Source organism: Megalobrama amblycephala, linkage group LG13, assembly GCF_018812025.1.
Source record: "Megalobrama amblycephala isolate DHTTF-2021 linkage group LG13, ASM1881202v1, whole genome shotgun sequence".
In the NCBI taxonomy this organism is placed as follows: Eukaryota; Metazoa; Chordata; class Actinopteri; order Cypriniformes; family Xenocyprididae; genus Megalobrama; species Megalobrama amblycephala.
Genome location: NC_063056.1, coordinates 35,267,214 through 35,281,052, shown reverse-complemented (window position 1 = coordinate 35,281,052; position 13,839 = coordinate 35,267,214).

The following is a 13,839-nucleotide window of genomic DNA, read 5'->3' as shown; positions in this document are numbered from 1 at the left end:
AGTACCCTAGCAACCGTTTTGCAAGATCTATATCACTGCATCAGAACATCATAGAGACATGGGGGTTGACTTATATTGGCAAGCAGCCTTTGGAGTATCAGCATTGGCAGCTGCCAAGCCACTCTCTAGCAACCAAACAGAGTACCCTAGCAACCGTTTTGCAAAAACTATATATCTGCATCAGATTATCGTACAGACATGGGGGTTGGTTTATATTGTCAAGCAGCCTTTGGAGTATCATCATTGGTAGCAGCCAAGCCACTCCCTAGCAACCAAACAAAGTACCTTAGCAACCGTTTAGCAGACCCATATCTCTGCATCAGAGTATCGTAGAGACATGGCGGTTGGTTCCTTTTACTCATGCTAGCAAACTGGAGTTCCAACATGCTACACATGCTAGCAGTGAATAGCTACATGCTAATACTGATTAGCTAAGTGCTAAAGTGGGCTGAGAACATGCTAAGAGCTCTATAGAAACCCCATAGTAACTATCTGTGACAAGTACCAACCACCTAATAACACCATAGCAACTGCCTAGCAATCATCCAGAACACCCTAGCAATCGCCTAGCAACACCGTAGTGACAACACAAGTACCTTAGCAACTGCCTAGCAACACCTAAGCAAACCACCCAGGTTACCATAGCAACTGCCTAGCAAACACCCAGAACACCCTAGCAACACCTTAGCAACCACCCCAAAGGACCTTAGCAGCTGCCTAGCAATACCCTAGCAACCACCCAGGTTACCATAGCAATCGCCTAGCAACACCTTAGCAACCACCCCAAAGGACCTTAGCAACTGCCTAGCAACACCCTAGCAACCACCCAGGTTACCATAGCAACCGCCTAGCAACACCTTAGCAACCACCCCAAGTACCTTAGCAACTGCCTAGCAACCACCCAGGTTACCATAGCAACCACCTAACAACCGCCTAGCAACCATCCAGAACACCCTAGCAACTGCCTAGCAACCACTCAGAACACCTTAGCAATTGCCTAGAAACACCCTAGCAACCGAGTGCTGAGTTTTGCCACTGCAAGCACCATTCACATTTTCTTCAGGAAATGTACATTCTAGTTAATGGTGCTTGCCTCTGGCAAAGCTCCATTCTTATTCTCCTGCATACTTCTTCTTCTTCTTCTTCTTCTTCTTCTTCTTCTTCTTCCACTTTTTTTCTGCGCGCTACTCCTCCCGCAGCGTTTGTCCTAGACCCATGAATGAGGTGTCAAATCGACCGGCTCATTGAGGAGAGGTGTGCTATGACTTTTATAAGCGATCGGACCAATGATGTTCGCACAGCGAACGAAAAAGCGGCCAAAAAAGTCCCATTGACTTACATTGAAAAATTCAAATTCACGAACATTCCGTCTCTCTCAACTGTCACTTTCTCACACACGCAGGCCCTTAGAAGCCTTTCTCTCTCAATCACACACACTCATTTTCTTCCACTTTTATTTCTGCGCGCTACTTCTCCTGCAGCGTTTGTCCTAGACCCATGAATGAGGTGTCAAATTGACCGGCTCATTGAGGAGAGGTGTGCTATGACTTTTATAAGCGATCGGACCAACGATGTTCGTACAGTTGACGAAAAAGCGGCCAAAAAAGTCCCATAGACTTACATTGAAAAATTCAAATTCACGAACATTCCGTCTCTCTCAACTGTCACTTTCTCACACACACTCACACACGCAGGGCCTGAGGAACCCTTTCTCTCACTCACTCACTATTGATCACAGTGTCATAGAGACAAGGGGGCGGGCTCATTTCACTCAGACAACCAATCAGTGTCTCAGGATCAATGTGAATCTATCAAGCCACGCCCTAGCAACCATATAGAGCACCATAGCAACAAGTTCCATAGACTTCCATTGAATAAGATCAAAGGAATATCTTTGGATAGAAGTGTCATAGAAAAATGAGGGTGGGCTCATTTGACTCGGGGCAGCAAACAGCCAATCACAAAATCACCTTAAACACTTCATAGCCACGCCCTAGCAACCATTTAGAGCACCTTAGCAACCCAAATCAAAGAGGGATATCTTCAAATCTGAATATCATAGAAGCATGGGGGTTGGTTTATATCATTCATACTGGCAAGCAGCCTTTGGTTTATCATAACTGGCAGCTGCCAAGCCACTCCCTAGCAACCAAACAAAGTACCCTAGCAACCGTTTAGCAAGATCTATATCTCTGCATCAGAATATAGTAAAGACATGGGGGTTGGTATATATTGTCAAGCAGCCTTTGGAGTATCATCATTGGTAGCTGCCAAGCCACTCCCTAGCAACCAAACAGAGTACCCTAGCAACCGTTTAGCAAGATCTATATCTCTGCATCAGAGCATCATAGAGACATGGCGGTTGGCTCTTTTGACTCATGCTAGCAAACTGGACTTCCAACATGCTACACATGCTAGCAGTGAATAGCTACATGCTAATAGTGATTAGCTAAGTGCTAAAGTGGGCTAAGAACATGCTAAGAACTCTATAGAAACTTCATAGTAACTATCTGTGACAACTACCAACCACCTAGTAACACCATAGCAACCACCCTGGTTACCATAGCAACCACCTAGCAACCACCCAGAACACCCTAGCAACCGCCTAGCAACACCATAGTGACCACCCCAGGTACCTTAGCAACTGCCTAGCAACACCCTAGCAACCACCCAGGTTACCATAGCAACCACCCAGAACACCCTAGCAACAGCCTAGCGACACCATAGTGACCACCCCAGGTACCTTAGCAACTGCCTAGCAACACCCTAGCAACCACCCAGGTTACCTTAGCAACCGCATAGCAACCACCCAGAAAACCCTAGCAACCACCTAGCAACACCTTAGCAACCACTCCACGTACCTTAGCAACTGCTTAGCAACACCCTAGCAACCACCCAGGTTACCATAGCAACCGCCTAGCAACCACCCAGAACACCCTAGCAACCGCCTATCAACACCTTTACAACCACTCCAAGTACCTTAGCAACTGCCTAGCAACCACCCGGGTTACCATAGCAACCGCCTAGCAACCGCCTAGCAACACCATAGTGACCACCCCAAGTACCTTAGCAACCGCCCAGCAACACCCTAGCAACCACTCAGGTTACCATAGCAACCGCATAGCAACCACCCAGAACACCTTAGCAACCGCCTAGCAACACCTTAGCAATCACTCCAAGTACCTTAGCAACTGCCTAGCAACACCTTAGCAACCACCCAGGTTACCATAGCAACTGCCTAGCAACCACCCAGAACACCCTAGCAACTGCCTAGCAACACCTCAGCAACCACCCCAAGTACCTTAGCAACCGCCTAGCAGCCGAGGGGCGATTTGTGCCACTGCAAGCACCATTCACATTTTCTTCAGGAAATGTACATTCTAGTTATTATTCTTCTTCTTCTGGACACATTCGTCTGCGCGTAACTCGTCCCGCAGTTTTTGTCATAGACCCACGAATGAGGTGTCAAATTGACCGGCCCATTGAGGAGTGGTGTGCTATGACTTTTATAAGCGATCGGGTGTACGATGTTCGTCCGGGGGGCGAAAAAGTAGCCGAAAAATCCCATAGACTTAACATTGCGACAAACTTTGACATGTCATAGCTCCTAAAGAGAATTTCGTAGAAACATGTGGGTCACCAAATTTGAAGAGGCTGGCAGGCTCTGTCAGACCATACCTCAAAATGTGGTGTAAGTTGTACCCCTGGGGCGCAAGAGCTGCCCAAAGTTGCCCCATAGACATACTATGGTGAAGCCGTGCCCATGAACCAGGAAGTACTGTGTTTTTCCTACTATGGGAAATTACATAGGGATTTTGTATTGAACATAACTCTGGATTACAATGTCATAGAGACAAGGGGGTGGGCTCATTTTACTCAGGCAACCAATCAGTCTCTCAGGATCATTGTGAAACTATCAAGCCACGCCCTAGCAACCATATAGAGCACCTTAGTAACAAGCTCCATAGACTTCCATTGAAAAAGATCAAATGAATATCTTTGGATAGGAGTGTCGTACAAACAAGAGGGTGGGCTCATTTGACTCGAGGCAGCAAACCGCCAATCACAAATCACCTTAAAGACATCATAGCCACGCCTTAGCAACCATTTAGAGCACCCTAGCAACCCAAAGCATTGGCAGATATCTTCAAATCGGAATATCATAGAGGCATGGGGGTTGGTTTATATCATTCATACTGGCAAGCAGCCTTTGGTTTATCATTACTGGCAGCTGCCAAGCCAGTCCCTAGCAACCAAACAGAGTACCCTAGCAACCGTTTTGCAAGATCTATATCTCTGCATCAGAACATCATAAAGACATGGGGGTTGGTTTATATTGTCAAGCAGCCTTTGGAGTATCATCATTGGTAGCTGCCAAGCCACTCCCTAGCAACCAAACAGAGTACCCTAGCAACCGTTTAGCAAGATCTATATCTCTGCATCAGAACATCATAAAGACATGGGGGTTGGTTTATATTGTCAAGCAGCCTTTGGAGTATCATCACTGGTAGCTGCCAAGCCACTCCCTAGCAACCAAACAGAGTACCCTAGCAACCGTTTTGCAAAATCTATATCTCTGCATCAGTATATCGTAGAGACATGGCGGTTGGCTCTTTTGACTCATGCTAGCAATCTGGACTTCCAAAATGCTAGCAGTGAATAGCTACATGCTAATAGTGATTAGCTAAGTGCTAAAGTGGGCTAAGAACATGCTAATACCTCTATAAAAACTCCATAGTATCCATCTGTGACAACTACCAATCTATCTATCTATCTATCTATCTATCTATCTATCTATCTATCTATCTATCTATCTAATAAAACTTAAACTTTCAAACTTCAAACTTTTAAAACTTCTTCAAACTTTCTGGCTATGCTTTTTCAAGCCAACTTAAAGTTTGTCCTCAAACTTTTTTATCTATTTATTATTATTCTTCTTAGACTAAATTTCTATATTTTCCTAAAAAAGCTGATCAAAACTAAAAATTAAACCTGGAAAAAACTCCCATTGACTTACATTGAACTGCCTTGACTGATCTGAACATTCTGTCCAACTCTCAAAATTCAAATTCAAACACACAGACTCAATTTAACTGCCATTCCTATTTCTAAGCCATTTAAACTCATTCAAACTCATTATCTATCTATCTATTAATCTATCAAACTAAATCTATCTATCTATCTATCAAACTAAATCTATCTATCTATCTATCAAACTAAATCTATCTATCTATCTATCTATCTACAGTACGTGGCTATCCAAAACGGTGTTTCTACCGCCGCGCGTGCCGCCGCCGCCGCCGCCGCCGCCGCCACGTCGCAAAGTGCATTTGCAGCTTTTGACCGCTGAGTGGAGCTTTAACCACGTTATCCAACAAATGCATCTAAGCACATTTATCTTTATGCAAAATGTCAATTTTCTCACATATTATGCCTATATTTATCACAAATAAATTTTTTATTTATATTTTAAACTCCTTTAATAAAACAGTATGGATTTTTGACACACACATACATGTTATTCGTTACCTTTCTTTTATTTTGACAGATAACTACTTAGGAAAAATATAGCCTATCTGTTTGGACACTGATTAAGAAATTGTTGCGTGTTTCATGAATTATATCCTTTATTTTAAAACGTGAGTCACTGAATAATTTCGCTCCCATTATTAAGGCACGATTTAGCTAAATCATTGAAACTAAAAAGAATGGACGGATTAATAAAACGTCATAAAAAACTGCAACTCATGCAGCCGCATTTAAATGCAGGAGTGTATTCTATTCCTTCAAATATCAAATACAAATTCAGAAACAACACATTCCAGCGCATAAATCGCCTCTTATTTAACACAGACCTACGAATTTATTAGCGAATTGAGATATGTCTTTCTTTTTAGGTACAATTATTTGCTGAGTTTAAGTTCATTTTTGAGACGTTTCAGATTCTCGCAGAGAGCCAGCTAAAAGCTCACCCTGTTTTTTATTTATTTTATTTTATTTTATTTTTCACAAGTACAAGGTTTTGTTGTTATTGTGAGCGTACACAAGTAAAAGTAGACCATTTGTAGTCTTGCATCAATCTGTAGGCTATCGCCAAAAAATGACGGAAGGCCTGTTTTAAGTTGTTTCAGCTGTCATGAGGAGAAAATCCATCAGAACGTGCCGGCGCTTTCATTGGCCAGAGGGATAAAAATGTAACCAATTTAGTTTCAAATTTATATTTAAATATTGGGCTATAGCCTAATATAATTTTTTTTAAGATGTCACCAATGTTGATTATGAAAAGTGAATAGCATGACGGATGCGCAATGTTGGGAGACATGCAGCGGGTCAGACATAAGTTTGACCACTTCATTAAGTTTTGTTTTATAGTAAGTCTTTCTTTAAAGTGAATTTCGTTTTGTAGAAATTGTATCTTAATTTCAATCAATGATTCATCAACCAATTGCCTATATTTAATAATTAGGAAGAAAACCATGAACGTCGGGTGTGGAATGATTGCGTAACAAACGAACCCATGTTTCCGCGGCCTTTGAATAAGGCTGAAGCAATAGACGTCTTTCTGTTTTTATTAAATTTCTTAAATACATGTCTTTATTACTTAATTAATTGATAAGATGTTTTGGTCTAACAATATATTTTAGCTGGTCTAAATTCTAAGTTAGACACAAATTTGCGTAATAGGCTAGGCTATATAAGGTTCCCTTCTAGACAAGCGCGTAAATTGCTGTTTCGGCCGCAAATGTTCAGTAATTTCGATCGGTGCATCAAATGATATATAGGCCTAAACTAAATTCATGTATTTACAGTAAAAGAATAAAGAAATAGCCTAACTCTAGACTTATTGGCTAGGATATTTACGTTTGGGCAATATAATAATAATAATAATAATATCTCAGCAAAGAACGAACATATTTATTTGTCTCGGCACACGACCGCTAACAGTAACACAGTAACAGCGCATCAAAGCTTGCTGTTGTCTTGGCTACCTTACAAACGGCGATGGAAACAAGAGTGAATTTTCCCCCCTTTTGTGGTAATTTAGCACTATTTTCTATTGTATTCTGCTTGCATTTTCGACTAAACTCAATTGACTAAAGATAAAAATAAAGCATCCAACTGATTGCTTGGATGCTTTATTTTTTATCTTTAGTCAATTGAGTTTAGTTATAAAAAAAGCAAAGGCTAGTAAATAATCTGCGACAGGGCCAATCATAGCGTGGGGGCTGCGGGGGTGTCCCGTATGCCCACGATGTAATGGTAATAGGCTACATCGCTTACAAAGGGTTCTTGTGATTATCAGACGATTTTAATGTGTTAATGTTTCAATCATATCGTGCAATTATAGCTATGTAACAATCTGATAAACTGCAATTGTGCAGTTTGTATCCATTAACACGCTCATAAACATTACAAAAAGAAATGTCATGCCATAAGCTACACAATTACGAACAAAAGTAATATCCCAATAATCAACATTGTGTTATTCAATAAGTGCTAGGCTATTAAAAAAAAGTTATAAAAAAAAAGTTATAAAAAGTTTCTGCTATAGATAGTTTGTGCCTAATCTGACTCTCCACAATGGGCTACACAATATTTTATAGGCCTATTTGTATTTTGACTGCAGTTAGAGCAAAATGACGAGAACATGTTTAATATTGGAAGTTTAAGATCCTTTATTAAATAGTCTTACTTTATGCAAAACATATAGGCATCTGTACATTGTACCTCTATAACATCATAACATAAATTATTAAATTATAGTTCAAATGAACCGTACAAACCCAATCTTGGTTTTTGCTATTTATTTAGGCCTATTTATTTATATCAGCAGATCTGTGTTGATTCAGTTCATTTCAATAACTGCTGATGTTGCAAAATGTGGTTAAGCTGTAAAGCAGCTCGAAAGAATTGACCAATTGGAAAAGCTTTTGGGGCAGACCTGATCTGTTGAAAAGAGATGGTATTCATCCCTCCCGGGATGGTGCTGCTCTTCTATCTAGAAATTTGGCAAATAGTCTTAGAGCTAAACCATGACAAACCAGGGCCCAGATCAGGACGCAGACAAACTGGCTAAACCGACCGTCTGCTAGCCGCCTCACGTCACAGAACTCAGATAATTCACAGCACATAGAAACTCTTTCACCTAGATATTATCACATAGAGACTGTGTCTGTACCTCGAACTAGTAAATACAAAAAACTTCCGAAACCTTTTAAGGGTAAAAATTTAATTGATGTTCAAAAAATGAAAATCACAGATAAATCAGATAAACAAATGATAAAGCTTGGGTTACTGAATATTAGATCTATTTCTTCAAAAGCACTTATTGTAAATGAAATTATCACAGACAATAAACTAGACTTGCTGTGTTTGACAGAAACCTGGCTAAAACCAGACGATTACATTACTTTAAATGAATCTAGTCCTCAAGGTTATGATTATCGACACAATCCTCGACAGAAAGGCAAAGGGGGAGGTGTTGCTGTAATTTATAGTAATATATTCAGAATCATTCAAAAGAATTTCAAATATAATTCCTTTGAAGTGATGGTGCTTTATGTAACATTATGTAAGTTGACATTTGTGCTGGCTACTGTATACAGGCCACCAGGGCACCATACTGACTTTATCAAAGAATTTGCTGATTTTCTATCAGAGTTAGTACTGGCTGCGGATAAAGTCCTTGTTGTTGGTGATTTTAATATCCATGTAGATAATAATAAAGACGCATTTGGATTGGCATTTGCAGACATTTTAAACTCTATTGGAGTTAGACAACACGTGTCAGGACCCACTCATTGTCGTAATCATACCTTAGATCTAATACTGTCACATGGAATTGATATTGATGCTGTTGAAATCCTACCGCAGAGCGATGATATATCAGATCATTATTTAGTCTCGTGTATAATACAATTAGCCAAGGCTACAAAACCACCACCCAGCCATAAATATTGTAGAACCATCACTTCTACCACTAAAGATTGCTTTATAAATAATCTCCCCGAGCAGTTTCATCGCCTTAGTATACCTGACAACTTAGAAGAACTCGATGCTGCAACAGAAACTATTGGCTCTCTCTTTTCCAGCACATTAGATGCAGTCGCTCCTTTACGTCTAAAGAAGATTAAGGAAACTAATCCAACGCCGTGGTATGATGAGCACACTCGGGCTCTAAAACGAGCTGTTAGAAAAGCTGAACGTAGTTGGAAGAAAACAAAACTAGAAGTTTTTCGCCTTTCGTGGAAAGAAAAAATGATTGAGTACAGAACGGCTATAAGAAATGCTAGATCTACTTATTTTTCAAATCTCTTAATAGAAAACAAAAATAATCCTAGGTATTTATTTGACACAGTGGCTAAATTAACTAGAAACAGAGATTCAACTGCTGACGTTTCCATAGAGCACAGCAGTAATGACTTTATGAACTTCTTTACTTGCAAGATTGATAATATTAGAGAGAAAATTAAAAACATGCAACCGTCTACAGTTTCGCTTCAGACAGTGCACTGTAGTGTCCCTGAGGTAAAACTAGAATCATTCGCCGCTATAGGAGAGGAAGAATTATCTAAACTTATCAAATCATCAAAATCAACGACATGTATGTTAGACCCAATGCCGACTAAACTACTGAAAGAAATGCTTCCAGAGGTCGTAGGTCCACTTCTTGATATAATTAATTCATCGTTAACACTAGGATACGTGCCAAAAACCTTTAAGCAGGCTATTATTAAACCTCTTATTAAAAAACCTCAACTAGATCCGAGAGATTTAGTAAAATCTCGAATCTACCTTTTCTGTCAAAGATACTAGAAAAGGCAGTTTCATCACAACTGTGCTCCTTTTTAGAAAGAAATGGAATCTGTGAGGATTTCCAGTCAGGATTTAGACCGTACCATAGTACTGAGACTGCTCTCGTTAGAGTTACAAACGATCTACTCTTATCATCCGATCGTGGCTGTATTTCTCTATTAGTGTTATTAGATCTCAGTGCTGCTTTTGACACTATCGATCACAACATTCTTTTAAAAAGACTTGAAAACTATATTGGCATTAGTGGAATTGCTTTGGCATGGTTCAAATCGTACTTATCTGACCGTTATCAGTCTGTAATAATTAATGAAGAGATGTCGTATCGATCACAGGTTCAGTATGGAGTACCACAAGGCTCAGTACTAGGACCGTTGCTTTTCACTCTGTACATGCTGCCCTTAGGAGAGATAATTAGGAAGCATGGTGTTAGTTTTCACTGCTACGCTGACGATACTCAGCTCTATATTTCCTCGCGCCCTGACGAAACCTACAAATTCACAAAACTAACAGAATGCATAGCTGACATTAAAAACTGGATGACAAGAAATTTCTTATTATTAAATTCAGAAAAAACTGATATCCTAATCTTTGGACCAAAAACTTCCTCACGAAAAAACCTTGAATACTCTCTAACACTTGACGGGTGCTCCATTAAATCTTCGTCCTCAGTTAGGAACTTGGGTGTGCTCTTCGATACCAATCTTTCATTTGAAAGTCATGTTTCTAGTATCTGTAAAACCGTGTAGCATATGCACACGTATCAGGATAATCAATAAACTTGGGAATGTTCAGAACGCTTTTAGCATGCTGGACTGGGTTGTAAAACCATCTCGACTCTGAATAGTCTGCCATAAGATGAGCCCACTTGACACTTTTGTGGACAAGCGATGGTAAACAGTAAAGTCCAACTTCCTCTCTTTGGTGACTTCAAAAGGAGCACCCCCCCAGAGACTGACCAGATCCACATTCCAACACCCCACACGCACAGGGACACACAAAAACACACACACAGACACACACAGAAACACACAATCATACATTTTGAACTGTATTTGTAAACTACCACTATGCTGAAATATATATTTCATATATTTTAGGGCCTATGCATGTTTCCTAGTGTTTAAATGAGTGTATTTGTGCTAGTGTGCATTTTAATAGTGGAATTCTGTCTGTAAACCATAACTTCTTGTCTATGCCTTTATGATCTGTCGAGTTTGGTCTCTCCGTAAAGCTCCGGACACGAGCTATTTACTGAGATATGTCACACCGCTGACAAATGCATTTTTCTATGTGTTTAATGATACTGTGAAGAACACACTCCATTTGGAGATCTGAACTGATAGTCATAAATCATGCAGATTAAGTCGTGAGGCCAAGCAAAGGAAAAGCTTTCCCGCCAACTTTGCACCCATGTTATTGGCTACCCCACCTCAAGGAGGTGTGTCGGCTTATCTGTCATAAAAGCAAAGACGCACAATTCCGGCTCTCTCTCCCGGCTCTCCCCGATTGTCTCACGAGCCTCTCGTGCACGTTTTTCCCGGACATCTCCGGTGACCACGCGCTGCCATCGCGCTCAGCTTCGGGACCGCCATCTTCCAGCGAAACTCACTCTCAAGTCCTCAGTTCGAACCTTCCCGCGGAACGGAGGAAGCCAACGAACTGCACCAGCGCTAACCTGAAATTCGACACACGCAACCAATGCAAGTATACTGCCGTTTCTCAATCTTAGATGATGAAACTGATTTCCGTGCTGGCCTAGGACTGGTTGTGAGTTTGCTACTTGCCTTCTCTCTTTCCTTCTCTACTTCCACTCTTGTACATAGGTGTGTATTCTTGTATATATATTTAGATGTATAACCTCTGTATTCGTAGTTTGCATTTATTAAAACGTTATTCACGCTCGATTGTTCTGTTTGTTCTTTCAGCTGAAAACCAAGTCACTTTAACGTTTTTCGATCGCTTTATGCTTTAGTTATTTTCATGGCCAGAAAATAACTCTGTTTATAATATTCTGTGAGGGACTTAGTTTGCTGGACAAACGAACAGTTTCTCTAAATAATTACTAAACCAGAACTAATCATATACGTAATTGATTATAATTCGTTGTAATTGATTCACAATATATGTTTAATTCCCCGTTGGGTCGATATATGAATCATAATTTATTCATAACCTTATGAATTATTATATTCATATTTCATCCATAAATTGATTAATAACTGTACGAACCGCTACATTCGTTACATATATTATTTGGTGGAGGATTCGCGAGCAACGTTTTAAACTTGGTTTTCGGTAAAAGAGCAATGTAGAATAGTTTTGTATGATGTAATGTACATGCGCGCTTTATTTCAGTGAGAAGACGCACGGGTCCTCACTACGCACCGTTAACAAGCTGCTGTTTGTGTCTAAAAACACTGCAGGCCTAGCCTTGGTTGACCGTGAAATACACTGCAGTCTATTGATATTTCAAGCTCGTATCTGTGAAGGACGACAATCTTTGCAGTAAGTTACAGTTTGAATATTAATTTCCGCTTGAATTGACGAATTGAATCGTATTCAACGCGTTTTGAAACGAGGTTGTGGGACGAGTTTCTCCCATCTATCTCTAAAAAGGCCTTATCAGTATCTGCCACTATTAAATCTGAATTAATTGTGTCGTCCAAATAATTCACAATAGTTGGCGCTCCTGGGTTACGTCGTTCGGCCTAGCTAACCAAACACGTGATCCCCCTTACAAATCTAATCGGAGAGCAGTCATCTGCTTTAACGATTGATGTGTGAGAGTTTGGAGCTATATCAGCATCCTGATCCAATGTTGATTAGTAACAGCGGCGAAGCAATCCCGCAAAAGTTACGTATTCGCGTGCATTAAAGTTGCACCAAAGGGACTGATTCCCAGAGTTGTGTACCCGTGAGTAAAACGGTACATATATATTTATTAGTTGTAATCGTGATCGTGCAGTTAAAACAGCGTAAGGGCCAGAACCCCCACAAGCGCGTTGGTTTTTATATCACGAATTAAAGAAAGGGGATGCAGTAACTCTGACCAGACGCCAGAGGGCAGTCTGCTCAGGTGTGCCACCCCTCCCTACTTATTGGTTGTGTGGACTCATTGACGCCACCGCGTGGACGTTCTGAGTTAAAGCCGCTCCATACTTTGAACTGAAATTATATCCAAATTATCTTTGCTTCTCTATACTGCGGGGAGTTGTAAAAGTAATTTGCTTTTGGTGGTTATGCTTTCCAATCGTTATTGGAATGGGTTTTACTGATTTAAATTTAAGTTTAAACACGTTTAAATTTTTAATTTAAATTAACTTTCCCTTCCAACAAGAGAAGTCACTTTCTGAGAGTGCGCCCCCTGGTGGACACTGCCAGATAAGTCAATTCTCTTTTCCTTGCATTCTTTTCCTGTATTCACAGATCTACTCTATTTTATTTTATTTTATTTATTTTATTTTTATTCTACTTTGTTTTATTTCATCTATTCCCTTTTTGTCTTTTCTCTCTCTTTCTCTCAAGTTACTTCTTTAGTTTTACTTTGGAAATTCATTCCCTTTTATTACTTAATGTTTTATTTTATTCACTCTTAGCCCTGTGTCCTGTGTGTTATTGCCTAAGTAATAACATTCACGCACACCCAAGCCTCCCTTATTTCATACACTTATTTTAAATTTAATTAAATAACATTTAATTGAATTTTAAAATTAAGTAGTGTCAATCAGTTGGCATTTTGCTCATAAAAGAAGCAATTCTCTTCAAGGAAACTTACAAATAGGGAAGGCTTTCTCCTTTCTTTTTCCCGTTCTGTTATTCTATGCACTCATTTAAATTTGACTGAAAAAGATTTCATTCAAATTTGAATCAAATGCATCTGAATTATCCTCGTTACTTTCTCTTTTCCCATTCTGCTATTCGGCGCACTCGTTTAATGCAAATTTGAATCAAGTGCATCTGAACTATTTTGTTTTTGTTTTATCCCCTCTGCTCATTTCAGTTCTAGTTTAACTAGTTCATTCT